Source organism: Bubalus kerabau, unplaced genomic scaffold (assembly GCF_029407905.1).
Source record: "Bubalus kerabau isolate K-KA32 ecotype Philippines breed swamp buffalo unplaced genomic scaffold, PCC_UOA_SB_1v2 scaffold_42, whole genome shotgun sequence".
NCBI classification, from domain to species: Eukaryota; Metazoa; Chordata; class Mammalia; order Artiodactyla; family Bovidae; genus Bubalus; species Bubalus kerabau.
The window spans coordinates 1091115-1109208 of NW_026577896.1; positions in this window are offsets into that span (position 1 = coordinate 1091115).

Below are 18094 nucleotides of genomic sequence, written 5' to 3' on the forward strand. Positions count from 1 at the left end.
AAAACACAAGGCTCACACTGACATATACCTTAATCCAAACAGTCAGACAAGACATCTTCCAGTTTTCCGCCTGAGATTTAAAATATTTCTTTGAGCCGTTTTCCTGGGAAGTGTGGGGGGGGGGGAGTGGGGGTGGCAGCGAGGCAGGCTTGGGTAACAAGCTAATTGTTGGTCATTGCATATGCAAAGAACCAGCTTTCCAGGTTCCAAGGAAAAAAGTTTCCTTGGTACCCAATTTTGTTTGGATCTATAGACTCTCATGGCCCTCCTAGGTCAGGACATCTTTCCTTTCTGTAGTCCTCGTTTGAACCCTAAATCATAGACAGCTTGGACTGTCTCTGTGGTGTGGATGTATTGTCCTCGTGTTTGACCTGGCGGCAGTAGCGAGGTCCGAGAGCCTCTCCTGGAACCGGGCGTGGGGACGGGGCTCACCGGGAGCCCCTGGTGGAAGTGGGCAACGCGCCAGGAGCGCGCCAGGGGCGGGGCGATCCCGGGCGGCGCGGGTCGGGGTTCTGGTCGGGAGGGGGTGGGGGGCGGTAACAGTTGTGCTCTCGGGGGTCCCCACTGCAGCTGGAAACGCGCTGGGAGTGCGGCAGGGGCGGGGTGAAACCGGGTGGCGCGGGGCGGGGATCGGCTCCTGGCGGGGGTGGGGGAGGGCTTCCCAGTTGTGCTCTCGGTGGTGGCCACTGAGGCTGGAAACGCGCCGGGAGCGCACCCGGGGCGGGGTAAACCTGGGCTGCGCGGGTCGAGATTTAGATGGCTGTGGGTGGGGGTTCGGTCCCAGTTGTGCTCTCGGGGGTCGCCACTGCGGCTAGGAACGGCCATTTCCTACGCTCCTGTGTCCCCAAGGATCCACATCTAGTGGGTGCAGCGGAGGGCTGCGGGCCACAGGTCAGGGAACTGGGACTGCTTGGAGCAGGGAACCACGTATTCCGCCCTCTGTTGGCACATTCTCGGAGCTCCCCAACCTGGCGGTTGCAGAAAGGCCTCGCCCTTGGTGTCAAGGCCTTTACTGCTCCACCCCTTTGCTGAAAAATCTCAGTCTGCACGGTTTTCCCAAGCAGCCTAGTGTCCCCTGGAAGTCCAAGGGACAGAACCCTGAACTCTGGCCGGCTGGCCCAGCCCTGCTTCTGGCACTTTGTAGGCCAGCGGGCCCTGGAGCACCTGCTAGGATGAGAAAGGGAAGGGTCCGCGAATTGCACCCTAGAAAGTTAGTAGGGTGCATGGATTTCAAACCCTGGTGGCCGCCCAGGCAGCAAAGAAGTGGGGAGGGCACCTTGCTGCCCTTTCATGGCAGAATCTGTGGCTGTCCTGATGCGTGGGCCTTTTCATGGGGACCTTGTGCAATAAAAGTTTGGTGTTTTGGTACTGAATAATTAGAAATTGTAAAAAGTTTAAATTATGTGCTGGTGTAATTAAAAAACAAAACAAAACAAAACCAAGCCCCAAGTGTTTGGCACAGGGAGGTTTAAGTATTGAAGGCCTGTTTTCCTTGCACTGTGGCATTCTATCAAGAAGTGTGCAGGATTTTTTTTTTTTTTTTAAGAAAAGTGTTCGAAGTGAGGGAAACAGGAAACCCAGAGGTGCCCCTGTATTTTGGGGAAGGCCTTAGGAGGTCACTTGGAAATGCTGCTGGCTGTGGGGGAGGGGGGCAGATGGGCTGTGCAGGCTTGTCCTTTGCATTCATGTTCTTGTGTGTAGAAACCCAGCTCGGAGCCATCTCCTGATGTGTAAGAATTTCGCAGACAAACCTTGAGCTAAGCAATGCATTTGTTCCTGAGGAAATGTTTGTCTTAAGCGATGTAAATATCCTATGTATATCCGCTGGACTCTGGCTTCAGGTCGGTTCCCCCAATAGGCTCAGAAGCGACTTGAACAAAACAGTATGTTTTCCTCTTACCTTGTTCTCCTAATCTATGTTAAGGAAATGATGTATTTGCCTGGAATACTGCCTTTCTTCAAGATTCATGTCAATCAGTTTTTGGCCCAGGATGACTCACCTGCTGCCAATGTGACCTCAAGGCATGTCGTGGGGGAGGGGCCTGGTGCCATTCCCTGAGACAGTGCCTTTCTTTCCTTAGCTGACTGCTAGTGCCTGTAGAATATCTGGCTAGAGACCAGCAGGGCGTACACCCCGCCTCAAGTCTAAGTCAGCAGCTTTCTCTATCTCATTTATACTTTAATAACAATTGATGACACAAAAGCTCTGAGCGATCAAATCATATCAAATCTTCATTTCAGATTGAAGATGCATTCCATGGTATTGCCATCTTAAGTCTTTCCATTGTTATGGAATATCTGTCCATGTATTCAGGATAGTTTTCAGCCAGGGTGTATAATTTCCAGTGTGCCAGTCTTGTCATCCTCGTTACATCCATGGCTAAGTGTTGTATTCATGTTGACATTATTGAAATGGAATTTTTTTTAATTCCTTTTCAGATTATTATCTGCTAATATATACAGAAAAAACTGTGTAATCTTTCGTTTTTATCAGTTTGGACAGCTTGATAGTTGTCTTTAATTTCTTTCCTTTCTCATACTTTAAGATTTTCCGGGCACCGTACATGTACTGCCTCAGCCCTAATCTCAGTCATGTGTTCAAAGAACTTCTGTCCTTTATTTGTTTACTTATTTTTTGCAACATTGAATTCGTTTTGACTATGCTGGGTCTCTGCTGCAAGATGGAAGTTGCTAGGACCTCTGGACTGCAGTCTTCCATCTCTTATTGACCTCTTGTTGACCTCTGCAGAATCCTGGTTGGCGGGAGCTTGTTAGTTCCTTGTTCCTTACCAGGACCTCCTGTGGTAAGTGTTTTTCTCTTCTCTGTTGCCTGGTAAGGGTGGATGGTCATTGGCATCCCAAAGCTAGCTAGAAGTCAATTATTTAGGCAGGCTTGTGCATAGATATGGGAGAAGGCAATGGCACCCCACTCCAGTACTCTTGCGTGGAAAATCCCATGGATGGAGGAGCCTGGTAGGCTGCAGTCCATGGGGTGGTTAAGAGTCGGACACCACTGAGCGACTTCACGTTCACTTTTCACTTTCATGCATGGGAGGAGGAAATGGCAACCCACTCCAGTGTTCTTGCCTAGAGAACCCCAGGGACTGCGGGGCCTGGTGGGCTGCCGTCTATGGGGTCGCACAGAGTCGGACACGACTGAAACGACTTAGCAGCAGCGGCGGCGGCAGCAGCAGCAGAAGCAGTGCATCGATATCAAAAGGGCTGCAAACAGTCAGGAAGGATCACATATGTCACCGTGAAACACTACTTCTCCACTTAGCCAAAGCTAACCAAAGATTTCTGTTCTAGGTCAACCTAGAAGAGATCACTTAAGAGGTAAAGAAACTTAAACTCCATTAGCAAAGGCAGTTCAACATCTCAAGAAAACTTGTGCTAGGCACAGAACTCTTTTCTGGGGGTCCACTTTCCCTACAACTTCCTTATCCCATTCTGTACCCATTCCTTTGCTTCTCCCATCCTGAAACTGCCACCTGTAAGACAGAAATACTTCGTTTTCCTTCCTCAAGTGCCATTGCATTCCACATACTTTCTTGTAATAACAAGTCATACATTTCCCTTCAGCAACCAAGAACTGACTTTTATATTGGCATTGGCTATAGCCCGCCCCCCTCCCCCCACCCCCAAGAACAGAACAAAACAAAACAAAACAATTTCTTTCTTACATTTAACATGTCAGGATGGTGCCAGACACTATTCATGGAGAGTCAAAAATCTCTTTTGTTTCTGTGTAAAAGGGAGGTCCTTTCAAGTCGTGAATGTTTCAGAACTTTCATTTATTTGGAAATGACCTAGCTATTCAATACACTGTCGTCACAAGGATAGAAACTCGGGTAACCAAAACACCTGGAGAAACGTTTGTTAGTTCAGTTCAGTTCAGTTGCTCAGTCGTGTCTGAGTCTTTGGGACCCCGTGGCCTGAAGGACGCTAGGCTTCCGTGTCCGTCACCAGCTCCAGGGGCTTGCTCAAACTCATGTCCATCGAGTCAGTGATGCCATCCAACCATCTTATCCTCTGTCGTCCCCTTCTCCTCTGCCTTCAATCAAGACTATGAGAGGCAGATATTTTAGAGTATAATTATTCTTAAGGGTTTGTCTAAAAGCTCATATCACATTTACATTTTTTACTTTTGTTGTTGTCGTTTCCAGGTAGTTTCTTGCTGACAAGCTTGTGACACATATAACAATAGAGCAATTTTTACCTCAAAAGAAACCTAGGCACTATGAACATGTTGTGCTTAATGTTGTTGACTCTTAGACATGTCTATAATGGAGGAACAAAACCAAAAATACTAGATATTTAATATTGACTAGATCCCAGTTCACGGGACTCTGACATTCATTTAGGTCAATGTTTTCTTGTATTTCCAGCAGTTTGATTTGGAAGGGCTGCCTTGTCTTGAGACCATTGAAATCAGAACACAGAACTTGAGCAATATTATCAAAAAACACAAGGCTCACACTGACACATACCTTAATCCAAACAGACAGACAAGACATCTTCCAGGTTTCCGCCTGAGATTTAAAATATTTCTTTGAGCCAGTCTTCTGGGGAGTGGGGGGATGGGGGTGGCAGTAAAGCAGGCTTGGGTAACAAGCTAATTCTTGGTCATTGCATATGCAAAGAACCAGCTTTCCGGGTTCCAAGGAAAAAAGTTTCCTTGGTAACCAACTTTGTCTGGTTCTATAGAATATCATGGCCCTCCTAGGTCAGGTCATCTTGCCTTTCTGTAGTCCTCGTTTTATCCCTAAATCATAGACAGCTTGGATTGTCTCTGTGGGGTGTATGTATTGTCCTCATGTTTGACCTGGCGGCAGCAGCGAGGTCCGAGATCCTCCTCTGTAACCGGGCGTGGGGACGGGGCTCACCGGGAGCCACTGGTGAAGGTGGGCAGCGCCCCTGGAGCGCGGCAGGGGCGGGGCGACACGGGCGGCGCAGGGCGGGTGTCGGCTCCTGGCGGGGGTAGGGGAGGGCTTCCCAGTTGTGCTCTCGGAGATGGCCACTGCGGCTGGAAACGCGCCGGGAGCACACCCAGGGCGGGGTAAACCTGGGCTGCACAGGTCGAGATTCCGCTTGCTGTGGGTGGGGGGTCGGTCCCTGTTGTGCTCCCGGGGGTCGCCAATGTGGCTGGGAACCCGCCGGGAGCCCGGCAGGGCCGGGGCGAAACCTGGCGGTGCGGGGCGGGGCGGGGGTCCCTTCGCAGCGGGGGTCGGCTCCTGGTGGGGGTGGGGGAGGGCTTTCCAGATGTGCTGTTGAGGGTCGCCATTGCGGCTGGGAATGCCCATTTCGTGAACTCCTGGATCCCCAAGGATCGGCATCCATTGGCCACAGTGGAGGGGTGCGGAACACAGGTAAGGTAACGGGGACTGCCTGGAGCAGGGAACCATGTATTCCGCCCTGTGTTGGCACAGTCTCAGAGCTCCCCAACCTGGCGGTCGCAGAAAGACCTAGTCTTTGGGGTCAAGGCCTTTACCGCTCCACCCCTCTGCTGAAAAACCTCAGAGTCTGGGCGGTTTTCCCAAGCAGCCTAGTGTCCGCTGGAAGTCCAAGGGACAGAACCCTGAATTCTGGCCGGCTGGCCCAGCCCTGCTTCTGGCACTTTGTAGGCCAGCGGGCCCTGGAGCACCTGCTAGGATGGGAAAGGGAAGGGTACGCGAATTGCACCCTGGTGGCCACCGAGGCAGCAAAGAAGGGGGGAGGGCACCTTACTGCCCTTTAATGGCAGACAGAATCTGTGGCTGTCCTGCTGCGTGGGCCTTTTCATGGGGACCTTGTGCAATAAAAGTTTACCGGTGACCTTAGGGAACTTCCCAGTGTGCTTCTGACAGATGAGGGATGCTGTGGAGTTGGCGGGGCCTCTCAGGACTATGCTGTGTTTGGCGCAATGGAAGAGGGCCTCATCTCCAGGGAAGGCAGGAACCTCAGGCTTCCTCTCCGTTTCGGACTCCGCCCGCAGGGTCCCTGCAGAGTTGGGACAGGAGAGTCAGGAATCATATTGTCTGAGGAAGGGAACTCGTTGCCTCTCGAGGTGCTCAGGGGGTCTCAGGCCCCTTGTTCAGCTGTGTGTGGAACCTGCGGGTGTTTCCGGACGATGCACGACTGTGACAGTGCCCCTTCGTGTTGTGCCTTCACCCACTGGGTTGCCTTCGAAGAGGTGTACGGGCCTCGGGTTCTTTTCAAGAGCGGACAGGGAAATCGGGGTCTTTCGGCATGTGGGACCACCCACGGGGCTAGTCTCAAATTTCCTAGTGAGGCCGGCTACATCCTGAGGTATGCCGGGAAGGCCGGGGACCCTTCCAGACAACGCAGGGGGATCGACTCTCCTGTCGCCATCAGGAGGGGAGAAGGGGCTCAGATGAAGTGTTGCCGGAACCCTCGGTGTTACCCTCGAGGGAACCCGGCGTGTCGAGGAACTTTTGGGGGTCGCATGAAGGCTGTCAGGGACCGTTTCGCCATTCAGGGCGGAACAGGGGACTTCCCTTGAGAGGCCGTCGCGGGCAAGGGCCTCATCCTGCGAAGACGTGGGAACCACGTGGTTTTTCTCGAGTTGCGGCAGATTCTCGAGTTACGACGGGGATCTCAGCCTTCCCCTTGCGTTGGCCCTGGGAAGCCCAATCTTCCCCTCGAGTTGCGAGGGAAAGCTGGGGGTTGTGCTCGAGTCACTGCAGGGCCCAAGACACCTCATCTAGGCGTGTGTCCGGGACCTAATATTCCACTCCAGGGAAGGCAGGGATCTCGGGTTTGCATTCCAGGTTACCCCGGGGAGTCAGGGCTCGTCTCGAGGGGAAGCCAAGGACTCCACTCTCCTCTCGAGTCGCGACCCGGATCTCTTGGAGCCCCCTGAGTGGCCTCAAGGGAGTCCAGCCCCCTCTTCAGTTTGGAGAGAGGACCCGGGATTGCTCTCCAGGCCATGCAGGAAAAGAAGGCCCTCAGTTCGCGAGGACGGGGGCGTCTCAGGGGTTTCCTCGAGCTGCGGCGCCCGTGGGGGTTTTCTCCCGAGGCACGACGAGGATCTCAGGGAGCCTCTCGTGTGGCGCCAGGAAAGTCAGGTCTCCATGCGTGTGGCGAGGGGGAGCGCGTCATGGCTCTCGAGTCACGGGAGGGGACTAGGGCCTCGAGACGCGTTGAAGAAGGACTCTCGAGGTCTTTCTCGGGTGGCGGCAGGAAACCCTCGTTTCCCTCGACTTCTGCCAGGGACCTTAGGGAACTTCCCAGGGTGCCTCTGAGAGGTGAGGGATCCTGTGGAGTTGGCGGGGCCTCTCGGGACTCCGCTAGGTCTGGCGCAACGGAAGAAGACCTCACCTCGAGGGGAGGCAGGCACCTCAGGCTTCCTCTCCGTTTTGGACTCCGACCGCAGGGTCCCTTCAGAGTTGGGACAGGAGAGTCAGGCCTCGTCTTGTCTGAGGAAGGAAACCCCGCTTGCCTTTCAAGTTGTTCAGGGGGACTCAGGCCCCTCGCTGAGCTGTGAGTGGAACACGCGGGTCTTTCCGGATGATGCACGGGGGTGTCAGTGCCCCTTCGTGTTGTGCCTTCACCCACAGGGTTGCCTTCGAAGAGGTGTCCGGGCCTCGGGTCCTTCTCAAAAGCGGACCGGGGAATCGGGGGCGTTCGGCATGTGGCACCACCCACGTGGCTCGTCTCGAATTTCCTCGTGAGACCGGCCTCATCCTGAGGTGCGCCGGGAGGGCCGGGAACCCCTTCCGGACCACGCAGGGGAATCGACTCTCCTGTCGCGATCAGGAGGGGAGAAGGGGCTCAGATGAAGCGGTGCCGGGACTCTCGGTGTTCCCATCGAGGGAACCCGGGGTGTCGAGGTACCTTTGGGGTTCTCACGAAGGGTGTCAGGTACCGTTTCTCACTTCAGGGCGGAACATGGAACTTCCCTTGAGACGCCGTAGTGGGCAAGGGCCTCATCTTGCCAAGACGTTGGAACCACGTGTTTTTTCTCGAGTTGCGGCGGGATTGTCGAGTGACGACGGGGAATTCAGGCTTCCTCTTCAACTGGCCCAGGGAAGTCCAGTTTTCTTTCGAATTGTGAGTTAGAACTGGGGATTGCTCTCGAGACACTGCAGGGCCAAATAGAGCTCATCTAGTCTTGTGTCCAGGACCTAATGTTCCTCTGCTGGGGCGACAGCTATCTCGGCATTGCATTCTCGACTCACCCGGGGAATCAGGCCTCGTCTCGAGGGGAAGCCAAGGACACCGCTCTCCTGTCAAGTTGCGACGGGTATATCTTGGAGCTCACTGTGTGGCCTAAAATGAGTCAAGCCTCCTGTGGAGTTTGGAGAGAGGACTCAGGATTGCTCTCCAGGCCATACAGCAAAAGAAGGCCCTCATCTCGTGAGGACTGGGGTGTCTCGTGGGTATTCTCGAGCTGCGGCTCCAGTGTGGTGTTGCTCACGAGGTATAATGGGGAGCTCAGGGAGCCTCTCCTGTGGTGCCAGGGAAGTCAGGTTTCTATGCTCGTGGCTAGGGGGAGCGCGTCATTGCTCTCGAGTCATGGTAGGGGAATCGCACCTCAAGACGCGTTGAAGAAGGACTCTCGAGGTCTTTTACGGGTTGGGGCAGGAAACCCTTGGTTCCCTCGACTTGTGCCGGTGATATCAGGAAGGTCTAAGGGTGCCTCTGAGAAGTCAGGGATATTGTGCAGTTGGGAGGGGCCTCTCGGGACTCCACTGGGTTCGGTGCAATGGAAGAGGGCCTCATCTCAAGTGGAGGCAGGAAACTCATGTTTCCTCTCCTGACTTCCCCTGGGCCAGATCTGACTCGGATCGCAGTTTCGCTGCAGAGTTCGAACAGGAGAGTCAGGCCTCGTCTTGTGTGGAGGAATGGAACTCTGCTTGCCTCTCCAGTTGTTCACGGGGTGACAGGTCACTTCTCTAGCTGTGTGTGGTACCTGCGGTTTTCTCCGGACGATACCCGGGGGTGTCAGTGCCCCTTCCTGTTGTGCCTTCATCAAAAGGGTTATCTTCATAGAGGTGTCCGGGCATTGGGATCTTATCAAGAGCGGACCGGGAAATTGGGGTCTTTCGGTATGTGTCACCATCCACGAGGCTATGTCTCGAATATCATCGTGAGACCGGCCTCATCCTGAGATGCACCGGGAAAGGCGGGAACCCCTTCAAGACAAAACAGGGGAATCGACCCTCCTGTCGCGATCAGGAGGGGAGAAGGGGCCCAGATGTAGTGGTGCCGGGAACCTCGGTGTTCTCCTCGAGTCAGACTGGTGTGTCGAGGAACGTTTGAGGTTGCATCAAGGGTGCCAATACCGATTTGCACTTCAAGACGGAACGTGGGACTTCTCTTGAGATGCTGTAGGGGGCAAGGGCCTCATCTTGCGATGACGGGGGAGCCACGTGGCGTTTCTGGAGTTGTGGCGGGATTCTCGAGTTTCGACAGGGAATACAGTCTTCCTCATGTGTTGGCCCAGGGAAGTCCTATCTTCCATTCGAGTTTCAAGGGAGAGCTGGGGATTGCCCTCGAGTCACTGCAGGGCAAAATAGACCTCATCTAGGCTTGTGTCCAGGACTTAATGTTCGTCCCTAGGGGCGACAGGGATCTCGGGCTTGCATACCAGACTCACCCGGGGAATCAGGCCTCGTCTCGAGGGGAAGCAAAGAACTCCGCTGTCCTTTTGAGTCGCGATGGGTATCTCTTGGAGCCCACTGTGTGCCCTAAAGGGAGTCAAGCCTCCTGTGGTGTTTGGATAGAGGACTTGGGATTCCTCTCCACGCCATGCAGGAAAAGAAGGCCCTCATCTCACGATGACGGCGGCGTCTCGTGGGTTTTCTAGACTGCCGCGCTAGTGCCAGGTTTCTGACGAGGTACGAGAGGGAGCTCAGGGAGCCTCTCGTGTGGCGCCAGGGAAGTCAGGTCCCCATGAGATGGCTAGGGGGAGTTCGTCATTGCTCTTGAGTCATGGTAGGGTAATCGGGCCTCAAGACGGGTTGAAGAAGGACTCTCGAGGTCTTTCTCGGGTCACTGCATAAAACCCAGGGTTCCCTTGACTTGTGCCTGCGACCTCAGGGAGCTTCTCAGAGTGCCTCTGAGAAGTCAGGGATACTGTGCAGTTTGGAGGGGCCTCTCGAGACTCCTCTGCATTTGGTGGAACGTAAGAGGGACTCATCTTGAGTTGAAGCAGGAACCTCAGTGTTCCTCTCCATTTCTGACTCAGATCGCAAGGTCCCTGCATGTTGGTACAGGAGAGTCAGGCCTCGTCTTTTCTGGAGGATGGGACTCCTCTTGCCTCTCGAGTTGTTCTCGAGGTGACAGGCCACTTGTCGAGCTGTGTATGTAACCTGCCCGTTTTTCCGGTTGATGCACAGGTGTGTTTGTGCCCCTTAGTGTTGTACCTTCATACTCAAGGCTGCCTTCCAAGAGGTGTCCGAGCATTGGATTCTTATCAAGAGCGGACCGGGAAATTGGAGTCTTTCGGCAAGTGGCACCACCCACAAAGCTACGTATCGAATTTCCCCATGAGACCGGCCTCATCCTGAGTTGTGCAGGGAAGGTCGGGCCCCCTTGCAGACAAAGCAGGGGAATCGACCCACCGGTCACGATCAGGAGGGGAGAAGGGGCTTAAATGAAGTGGTGCCGGGAACCTCGGTGTTCCCCTTGAGTGAGACCGGAGTGTTGGGGGAATTTTGGGGTCGCATCAAGGGTGCCAAGTACCGTTTCGCACTTCAAGACGGAACCTGGGACATCTTTTGAAACGCTGTAACGGGCAAGGGCCTCATCTTGCGAAAACGGGAGAACCACGTGGTTTTGCTCAAGATGCGGCGGGATTCTCGAGTCATGACCGGGAATTTAGGCTTCCTCTTGTTGGCCTTGAAATCCAATCTTCCATTCGGGTTGCGAGGGGGAGCTGGGGATTGCGCTAGAGTCACTGCAGGGCAAAAGAGACCTAATCTAGGCTTGTGTCCAGGATCTAATGTTGCTCTCCAGGGGCGACAGGGATCTCGGGTTTGCATTCCAGACTCATCCGGGGAGTCAGTTCTCAGCTCGAGGGTAAGCAAAGAATTCCGCTCTCGTCTCGAGTCGCGATGGGTATCTCTTGGAGCCCAATGTGTGTAATAAAGGGAGTCAAGCCTCCTGTGGAGTTTGGAGAGAGGACTCGGGATTGGACTCCAGGCCATGCAGGAAAAGAAGGCCCTCATCTCGAGATGACGGTGGCATCTCGTGGGTTTTCTCGAGCTGCGGCGCCAGTGTGGGGTGTCTCATGAAGTACCACGGGGATCTCAGGGAGCCTCTTGTGTGGCGCCAGGAAAATCCAGTATTCCATTCGAGTTGCGAGTTAGAACTGGGGATTGCTCTCCAGTCACTGCAGGGCAAAATAGACATCATCTACGCTTGTGTCCAGGACCTAGTGTTCCACTACTGGGCCGACAGGGATCTCAGGGTTGCATTGTCGACTCACCTGGAGAGTCAGGCCTCGTCTTGAGGGGAAAAAAAGGACTCCGTTCTCCTGGCGAGTCGCGACGGGTATCTCTTGGAGCCCACTGTGTGGCGTAAAGGGAGTGAAGCCTCCTATGGAGTTTGGAGAGATGACTCGGGATTGTTTTCCTGGCCATGCAGGAAAAAAGGCCCTCATCTCGCGATGACGGGGGCGTCTCGTGGGTTTTCTCCAGCTGTGGCGCCAGTATCAGATTTCTCACGAGGTACAACGGGGAGCTCAGAGAGCCTCTCGTGTGGTGCTATGGACGTAAGGTCTCCGTGCATGTGGTGAAGGGGAGTGCGTGATTGCTCTCGAGTCATAGTAGGCAAATCGGGCCTCAAGACGCATTGAAGAAGGACTCTCGAGGTCTTTCTCGGGTTGCGGCAGGGAACCCTGGGTTCCCTCGACTTGTGTCGGTGACCTCAGGCAACTTCTCAGGGTGCCTCTGAGAAGTCAGGGACACTGTGGATTTGGGAGGGGCCTTTCGTTACTCAACTGTGTTTGGTGCAATTGAAGAGGGCCTCATCTCGTATGGAGGCAGGAACCTCAGGTGTCCTCTCCATTTCTGACTCGGGTCGCAGAGTACCTGCAGAGTATGGACAAGAGAGTCACGCCTCATCTTCTGTGGAGGCATGGATCTCCGCTTGCCTTGCGAGTTGTTCATGGAGTGACAGGCCACTTGTTGAGCTGTGTGTGGAACCTGTGGGTTTTTCCGGATGATGCACAGGGGTGTCAGTGCCCCTTCGTGTTGTGCCTTCATCCACAGGGTTGCCTTCAAAGAGGTGTCCGGGCATCGGGTTCTTTTCAAGAGCGTACCAGAAAATTGGGGTCTTTCAGCATGTGGTACCACCCACGAGGCTACGTCTCGAATTTCCTCGGGAGACCGGCCTCATCCTGAGGTTCGCCGTGAAGGTAGGGAACCCCTTGCAGACAAAGCAGGGGAATCGACCCACCGGTCGCGATCAGAAGGGGAGAAGGGGCTCAAATGAAGTGGTGCCGGGAACTTCGGTGGTCCCCTCGAGTGAGACCGGTATGTCACGGCACTTTTGAGGTCGCATCAAGGGTGCAAAGTACAGTTTCGCACTTCAAGACGGAACGTGGGAATTCTCTGGAGATGCTCTAGTGGGCAAGGGCCTCATATTGCGATGACGAGGGAAACACGTGGTTTTTCTCGAGTTGCGGTGGGATTCTCGAGTTACGATGGGGAATTCAGGCTTCCTCTTGTGTTGGCCCAGGAAGTCCAATCTTCCATTCAACTTGTCAGAGAGAGCTGTGGGTTGCTCTCGAGTCACTTCAGGGCAAAGAGTCCTCATCTAGGCTTGGGTCCAGGACGTAGTATTGCTCTCCAGGGGCAACAGGGATATCGGGGTCGCATTCCAGTCTCACCCGGTGGGTCACGCCTCATCTCGAGTGGAAGCAAAGGACTCCACTATCCACTCGAGTCACGACATGTAACTCTTGTAGCCCAATGAGTGGCCTAAAGGGAGTCAAGCGTCGTGTGTAGCTTGGACAGAAGGTTCACGCTTGATCTGCATACCATGCAGTTAAAGATGGCCCTCCTCTCGTGATGACGGGAGCGTCTCATGGGTTTTCTCTAGCTGCGGCGCCAGTGTGGGGTTTCTCACGAGATATGATGGGGAGCTCAGGGAGCCTCTCGTGCGGCGCCAGAGAAGTCAGGCCTCCATGAGTGTGGCCAGGCAGATCGCGTCATTGCTCTGGAGTCATGGGAGGGACTAGGGCTTCAAGACGCATTTAAGAAGGACTCTCGAGGTCTTTCTTGGGTTGGGGTGGGAAACACTCGTTTCCCTCGACCTCTACCGGGGACCTTAGGGAACTTCCCAGGTGCCTCTGAGAGGTGAGGGATACTGAGGAATTAGAGGGGCCTCTCGGGACTCCACTAGGTTTGACGAAATGAAAGAGGGCCTCATCTCGATTGGAGGCAGGAACCTCAGGCTTTCTCTCCATTTCTGACTCCGACCGCAGGGTCCCTGCAGGGTTGGGACAGGAGAGTCAGGCCTCATCTTGTCTGAGTAATGGAACTCTGCTTGCCTCTCGAGTTGTTCAGTGGGTCTCAGGCCCCTTGTCGAGCTGTGTGTGGAACCTGCGGGTGTTTCCAGAAGATGCACGGGGGTGTCATTGACCCTTCATTTTGTGCCTTCCCCCACAGGGTTGCCTTCAAAGAGGTGTCCGGGTATCGGGTTCATTTCAAGAGCGGACGGGGAAATCGGGGTCGTTCGGCATGTGGCACCACACACGTGGCTCATCTCGAATTTCCTCGTGAGACCAGCATCATCCTGAGGTGCGCCGGGAAGGCCGGGAACACCTTCCACACAAAGCATGGGAATCGAATCTCCTGTCGCGATCAGGAGGGGAGATGGGGCTCAGATGAAGTGGGGCCGGGAATCTAGGTGTTCCACTCGAGGGAACCCGGCGTTTCAGGGAACTTTAGGGGTCGCATCAAGGGAGCCAAGTACCGTTTCCCACTTCAGGACGGAACATGGGACTTCCCTGGAAACGCTGTAGCGGGCAAGGGCCTCATCCTGTGAAGACGTTGGAACCACGTCATTTTTCTCGAGTTGCGTCTGGATTCTCGAAAATGACGGGGATTACAGGCTTCCTCTTGGGTTGGCCCTGGGAAGCCCAATCTTCCCCTGGAGTTGCGAGGGAAAGCTGGGGGTTCTGCTCGAGTCACTACAGGGCCAAAGAGACCTCATCGAGGCATGTGTCCAGGACCTAATATTCCTCTCAAGGGAAGACAGGGATCTCGGGTTTGCATTCCAGACTCCCCCGGGGAGTCAGGCCTCGCCTCGAGGGGAAGCAGAGGACTCCGCTTTCCTCTCAATTCGCGACACCTATCTCTTGGAGCCCAATGAGTGGACTCAAGGGTGTCGAGCCTCCTCTTCAGTGTGGAGAGAGGACTCGGGATTGCTCTCCAGGCCAGGCAGGAAAAGAAGGCCCTCAGCTCGCGATGACGGGGGCGTCTCATGGGTTTCCTCAGGCTGCAGCGCCCGTGGGGGTTTTCTCACGAGGCATGACGAGGACCTCAGGGAGCCTCTCGTGCGGTGCCAGGGAATTCATGTCTCCATGCGCATGGTGAGGGGGAGCTGGTCATCACTCTCGAGTCATGGGAAGCGACTAGGGCCTCAAGACGCGTTGAAGAAGGACTCTCGAGGTCTTTCTCGGGTGGCGGCGGGAAACCCTCGTTTCCCTCGACTTCTGCAGGAGACTATAGGGAACTTCCCAGGGTGCCTCTGAGAGGTGAGGGATGCTGTGGAGTTGGCGGGGCCTCTCGGGACTCTGCTGGGTTCGGCGCAATGGAAGAGGGCCTCATCTCGAGGGGAGGCAGGAACCTCAGGCTTCCTCTCCGATTCTGACTCCGACTGCACGGTCCCTGCAGTGTTGGGACAGGAGAGTCATGCCTCGTCTTGTCTGAGGAATGGAATTCTGGTTGCCTCTCGAGTTGTTCCGGGAGTCTCAGGCCCCTTGTCGAGCTGTGTGTAGACTCTGCGGGGTTTTCCGGATGATGCACGGGGGTGTCAGTGCCCCTTCGTGTTGTGCCTTCACTCACAGGGTTGCCTTCGAAGAGGTGTCCGGGCATCAGGTTCTTATCAAGAGCGGACCGGAAAATCGGGGTTGTTCGGCACGTGGCACCTCACACATGGCTAGTCTCGAATTTCCTCCTGAAACCGGCCTCATCCTGAGGTGCACCAGGAAGGCCGGGAACCCCTTCCAGACCACGCAGGGGAATCGACTCTCCTGTCGCGATCAGGAGGGGAGAAGGGGCTCAGATGAAGTGGTGCCGGGACCCTCGGTGTTCCCCTCGAGGGAACCCAGCGTGTCGGCGAACTTTTGCGGTCGCATCAAGGGTGTCAATTACCATTTCGCACTTAAGGACGGAACATGGGACTTCCCTGGAGACGCCGGGAACTTCGGTGTTCCCCTGGAGTGAGACCGGTATGTTGGGGAACTTTGGGGTCGCATCAAGGGTGCATAGTAGCATTTCGAACTTTAAGATGGAACGTGGGACTTCTCTTGAGACTCTAGCTGGCAAGGGCCTCATATTGCGATGAAGGGGGAACCACATGGTTTTTAAGACTTGAGGCTGAATTCTCGAATTACGATGGGAAATTCAGACTTCCTCTTGTGTTGACCTTGGGAAGACCAATCTTCCATTCAAATTGTGAGGGAGAGATGGAGGTTGCTCTCGAGTCACTGTAGGGCAAAATAGACCTCATCTAGGCTTGTGTCTAGGACATAATGTTCCACTCCAGGGGCGACAGGGATCTCGGGGTTGCATTCCAAACTCACCCGGGGAGTCAGGCCTCGTCTCGAGGGAAGCAAAGGACTCCGCTCTCCTCTCGAGTCGCACCGGGTATTTCTTGGACCCAACTGAGTGGCCTAAAGGGAGTCAATCCTCCTGTGAAGTTTGGAGAGAGGACCAGGGATTGCTCTCCAGGTCAGGCAGGAAAAGAAGGCCCCCATCTCTCCTTGACGGGGGCATCTTGTGGTTTTTCTCGAACTGCGGCGCCACTGTGGGTTTTCTCACGAGGTACGATGGGGTACTCAGGGAGCCTCTTGTGTGGTACTAGGGAAGTCAGTTTTCCTGCTTGTGGCGAGGGGAGCACGTCCTTGCTCTGGAGACATGGTAGGGGAATCGGGCATCAAGAGACGTTGAAAAAGGACTCTCCAAGTCTTTCTCGGGTTACTTCAGGAAACTCTGGGCTCCCTCGACTTGTGCCAGTGACCTCAGGTAGCTTCTCAGGGAGCCTCTGAGAATTCAGGGATACTGTGGTGTTGGAAGGGGCCTCTCGGGACACCACTGAGTTTGGTTCAATGGAAGAGGGCCTCTTCTCTAGTTGAGGCAGGAACCTCAGGGTTCCTCTCCATTTCTGACTCCGATCGCAGGGTCCCTGAAGAGTTGGGCCAGGAGAGTAGGGCCTCGTCTTGTGTGAAGGAATGCAACTTCACTTGCCTCTAGAGTTGTTCACGGGGTGACAGTCCACATTTGGAGCTGTGAGTGGAATCGGCGGGTTTTTCCAGACGATGCATGGGGATGTCAGTGTCCCTTCGTGTTGTGCCTTCATCCACAGGGTTGCCTTCGAAGAGATGTCCGGGCGTCAGGTTCTTATCTAGAGTGGACCGGGAATTCGGGATCTTTCAGCATGTGGCACCAACCATGAGGCTACTTTTCGAATTTCCTCATGAGACCGGCCTCATCCGGAGGTTCGCGGGGAACGTCGGGAACCCCTTGCAGACAAAGCATGGGAATCGACCCTCCTGTCGCGATCAGGAGAGGAGAAAGGCCTCAGTTGAAGTGGTGCCGGGAACTTCAGTGTCCCCTCTAGTGAGATCGGTATATAGGGGAACTTTTGGGGTCGCATCAAGGGTGCCAAGTACTGTTTTGCACTTCAAGACGGAATGTGAGACTTCTCTTGAGACGCTGTAGGGGGCAAGGGCCTCATCTTGCAATACAGGGAACCACGTGATTTTTCTCGAGTTGCGGCGGGTTTCTCAAATTACAACTGGAAATTCAGGCTTCCTCTTGTGTTGGCTCAGAAAGGCCAATCTTCCATTCGAGTTGCAAGGGAAAGCTAGGGGTTGCGCTTGAGTCACTGCAGGGCCAAAGAGACCTCATCTAGGCTTTTGTCCAGGACCTAAGGTTCCTCTCCAGGGGCGACAGGGATCCAGGGTTGCATTCCAGACTCACCCTCGTAGTCAGGCCTCATCTCGAGGGGAAGCAAAGGACACCGCTCTCCTCCTGAGTATTGACGGGTATCTCTTGGAGCCCACTGAGTGACCTAAAGGGAGTCAAGCCTCCTTTGGAGTTTGGAGAGAGGATTCGGGATTGCTCTTCAGGTCATGCAGGAAAGAAGGCCCTCATTTCACCATGACAGGGGCGTCTCGTGGGTTTTCTCGAGCTGCGGCGCCAGTGTGGGGTTTCTCACGAGGTACGATGGGGAGCTCAGGGAGCCTCTCATGTGGTGCCGGGGAAGTCAGATCTTCATGCGCGTGGTGAGGGGGAGCGCGTCATTTTTCTCCAGTCATGGTAGAGGAATCGGGCATCAAGACGCGTGAAGAAGGACTCTCAAGGTTTTTCTCAGGTTATGGCAGGAAACCCTGGGTTCCCTCGACTTATGCCCGTGACCTCAGGGAGCTTCTCAGGGTGCCTCTGAGAAGTCAGGGATACTGTGCAGTTGGGAGGGGCCACTCCGAACTCCACTGGGTTTGGTGCAGTAGAAGAGGGCCTTATCCCGAGTTGAGGCAGGAACCTCAGGGTTCCTCTCCATTTCTGAATCGGATCTCAGTGTCCATGCAGAGTTGGGACAGGAGAGTCAGGCCTCGTCTTGTGTGGAGGAATTGAACTCCTCTTGCCTCTCGAGTTGTTCATGGGGTGACAAGCCACTTGTCGATCTGTATGTGGAACTTGCGGGCTTTTCCAACGATACACGAGGGTGTCAGACCCCTTCGTTTTGTGCCTTCATCCACAGGATTGCCTTCGAAGAGGTGTCCTAGCATTGGGTTCTTATCAAGAGCAGACACGGAAATCGGGGTCTTTCGGCGTGTGGCACCAACCACAAGGCTACGTCTCGAATTTCCTCGTGAGACCGGCCTCATCCTGAGGGGCGCCGGGAAGGTCCGGAA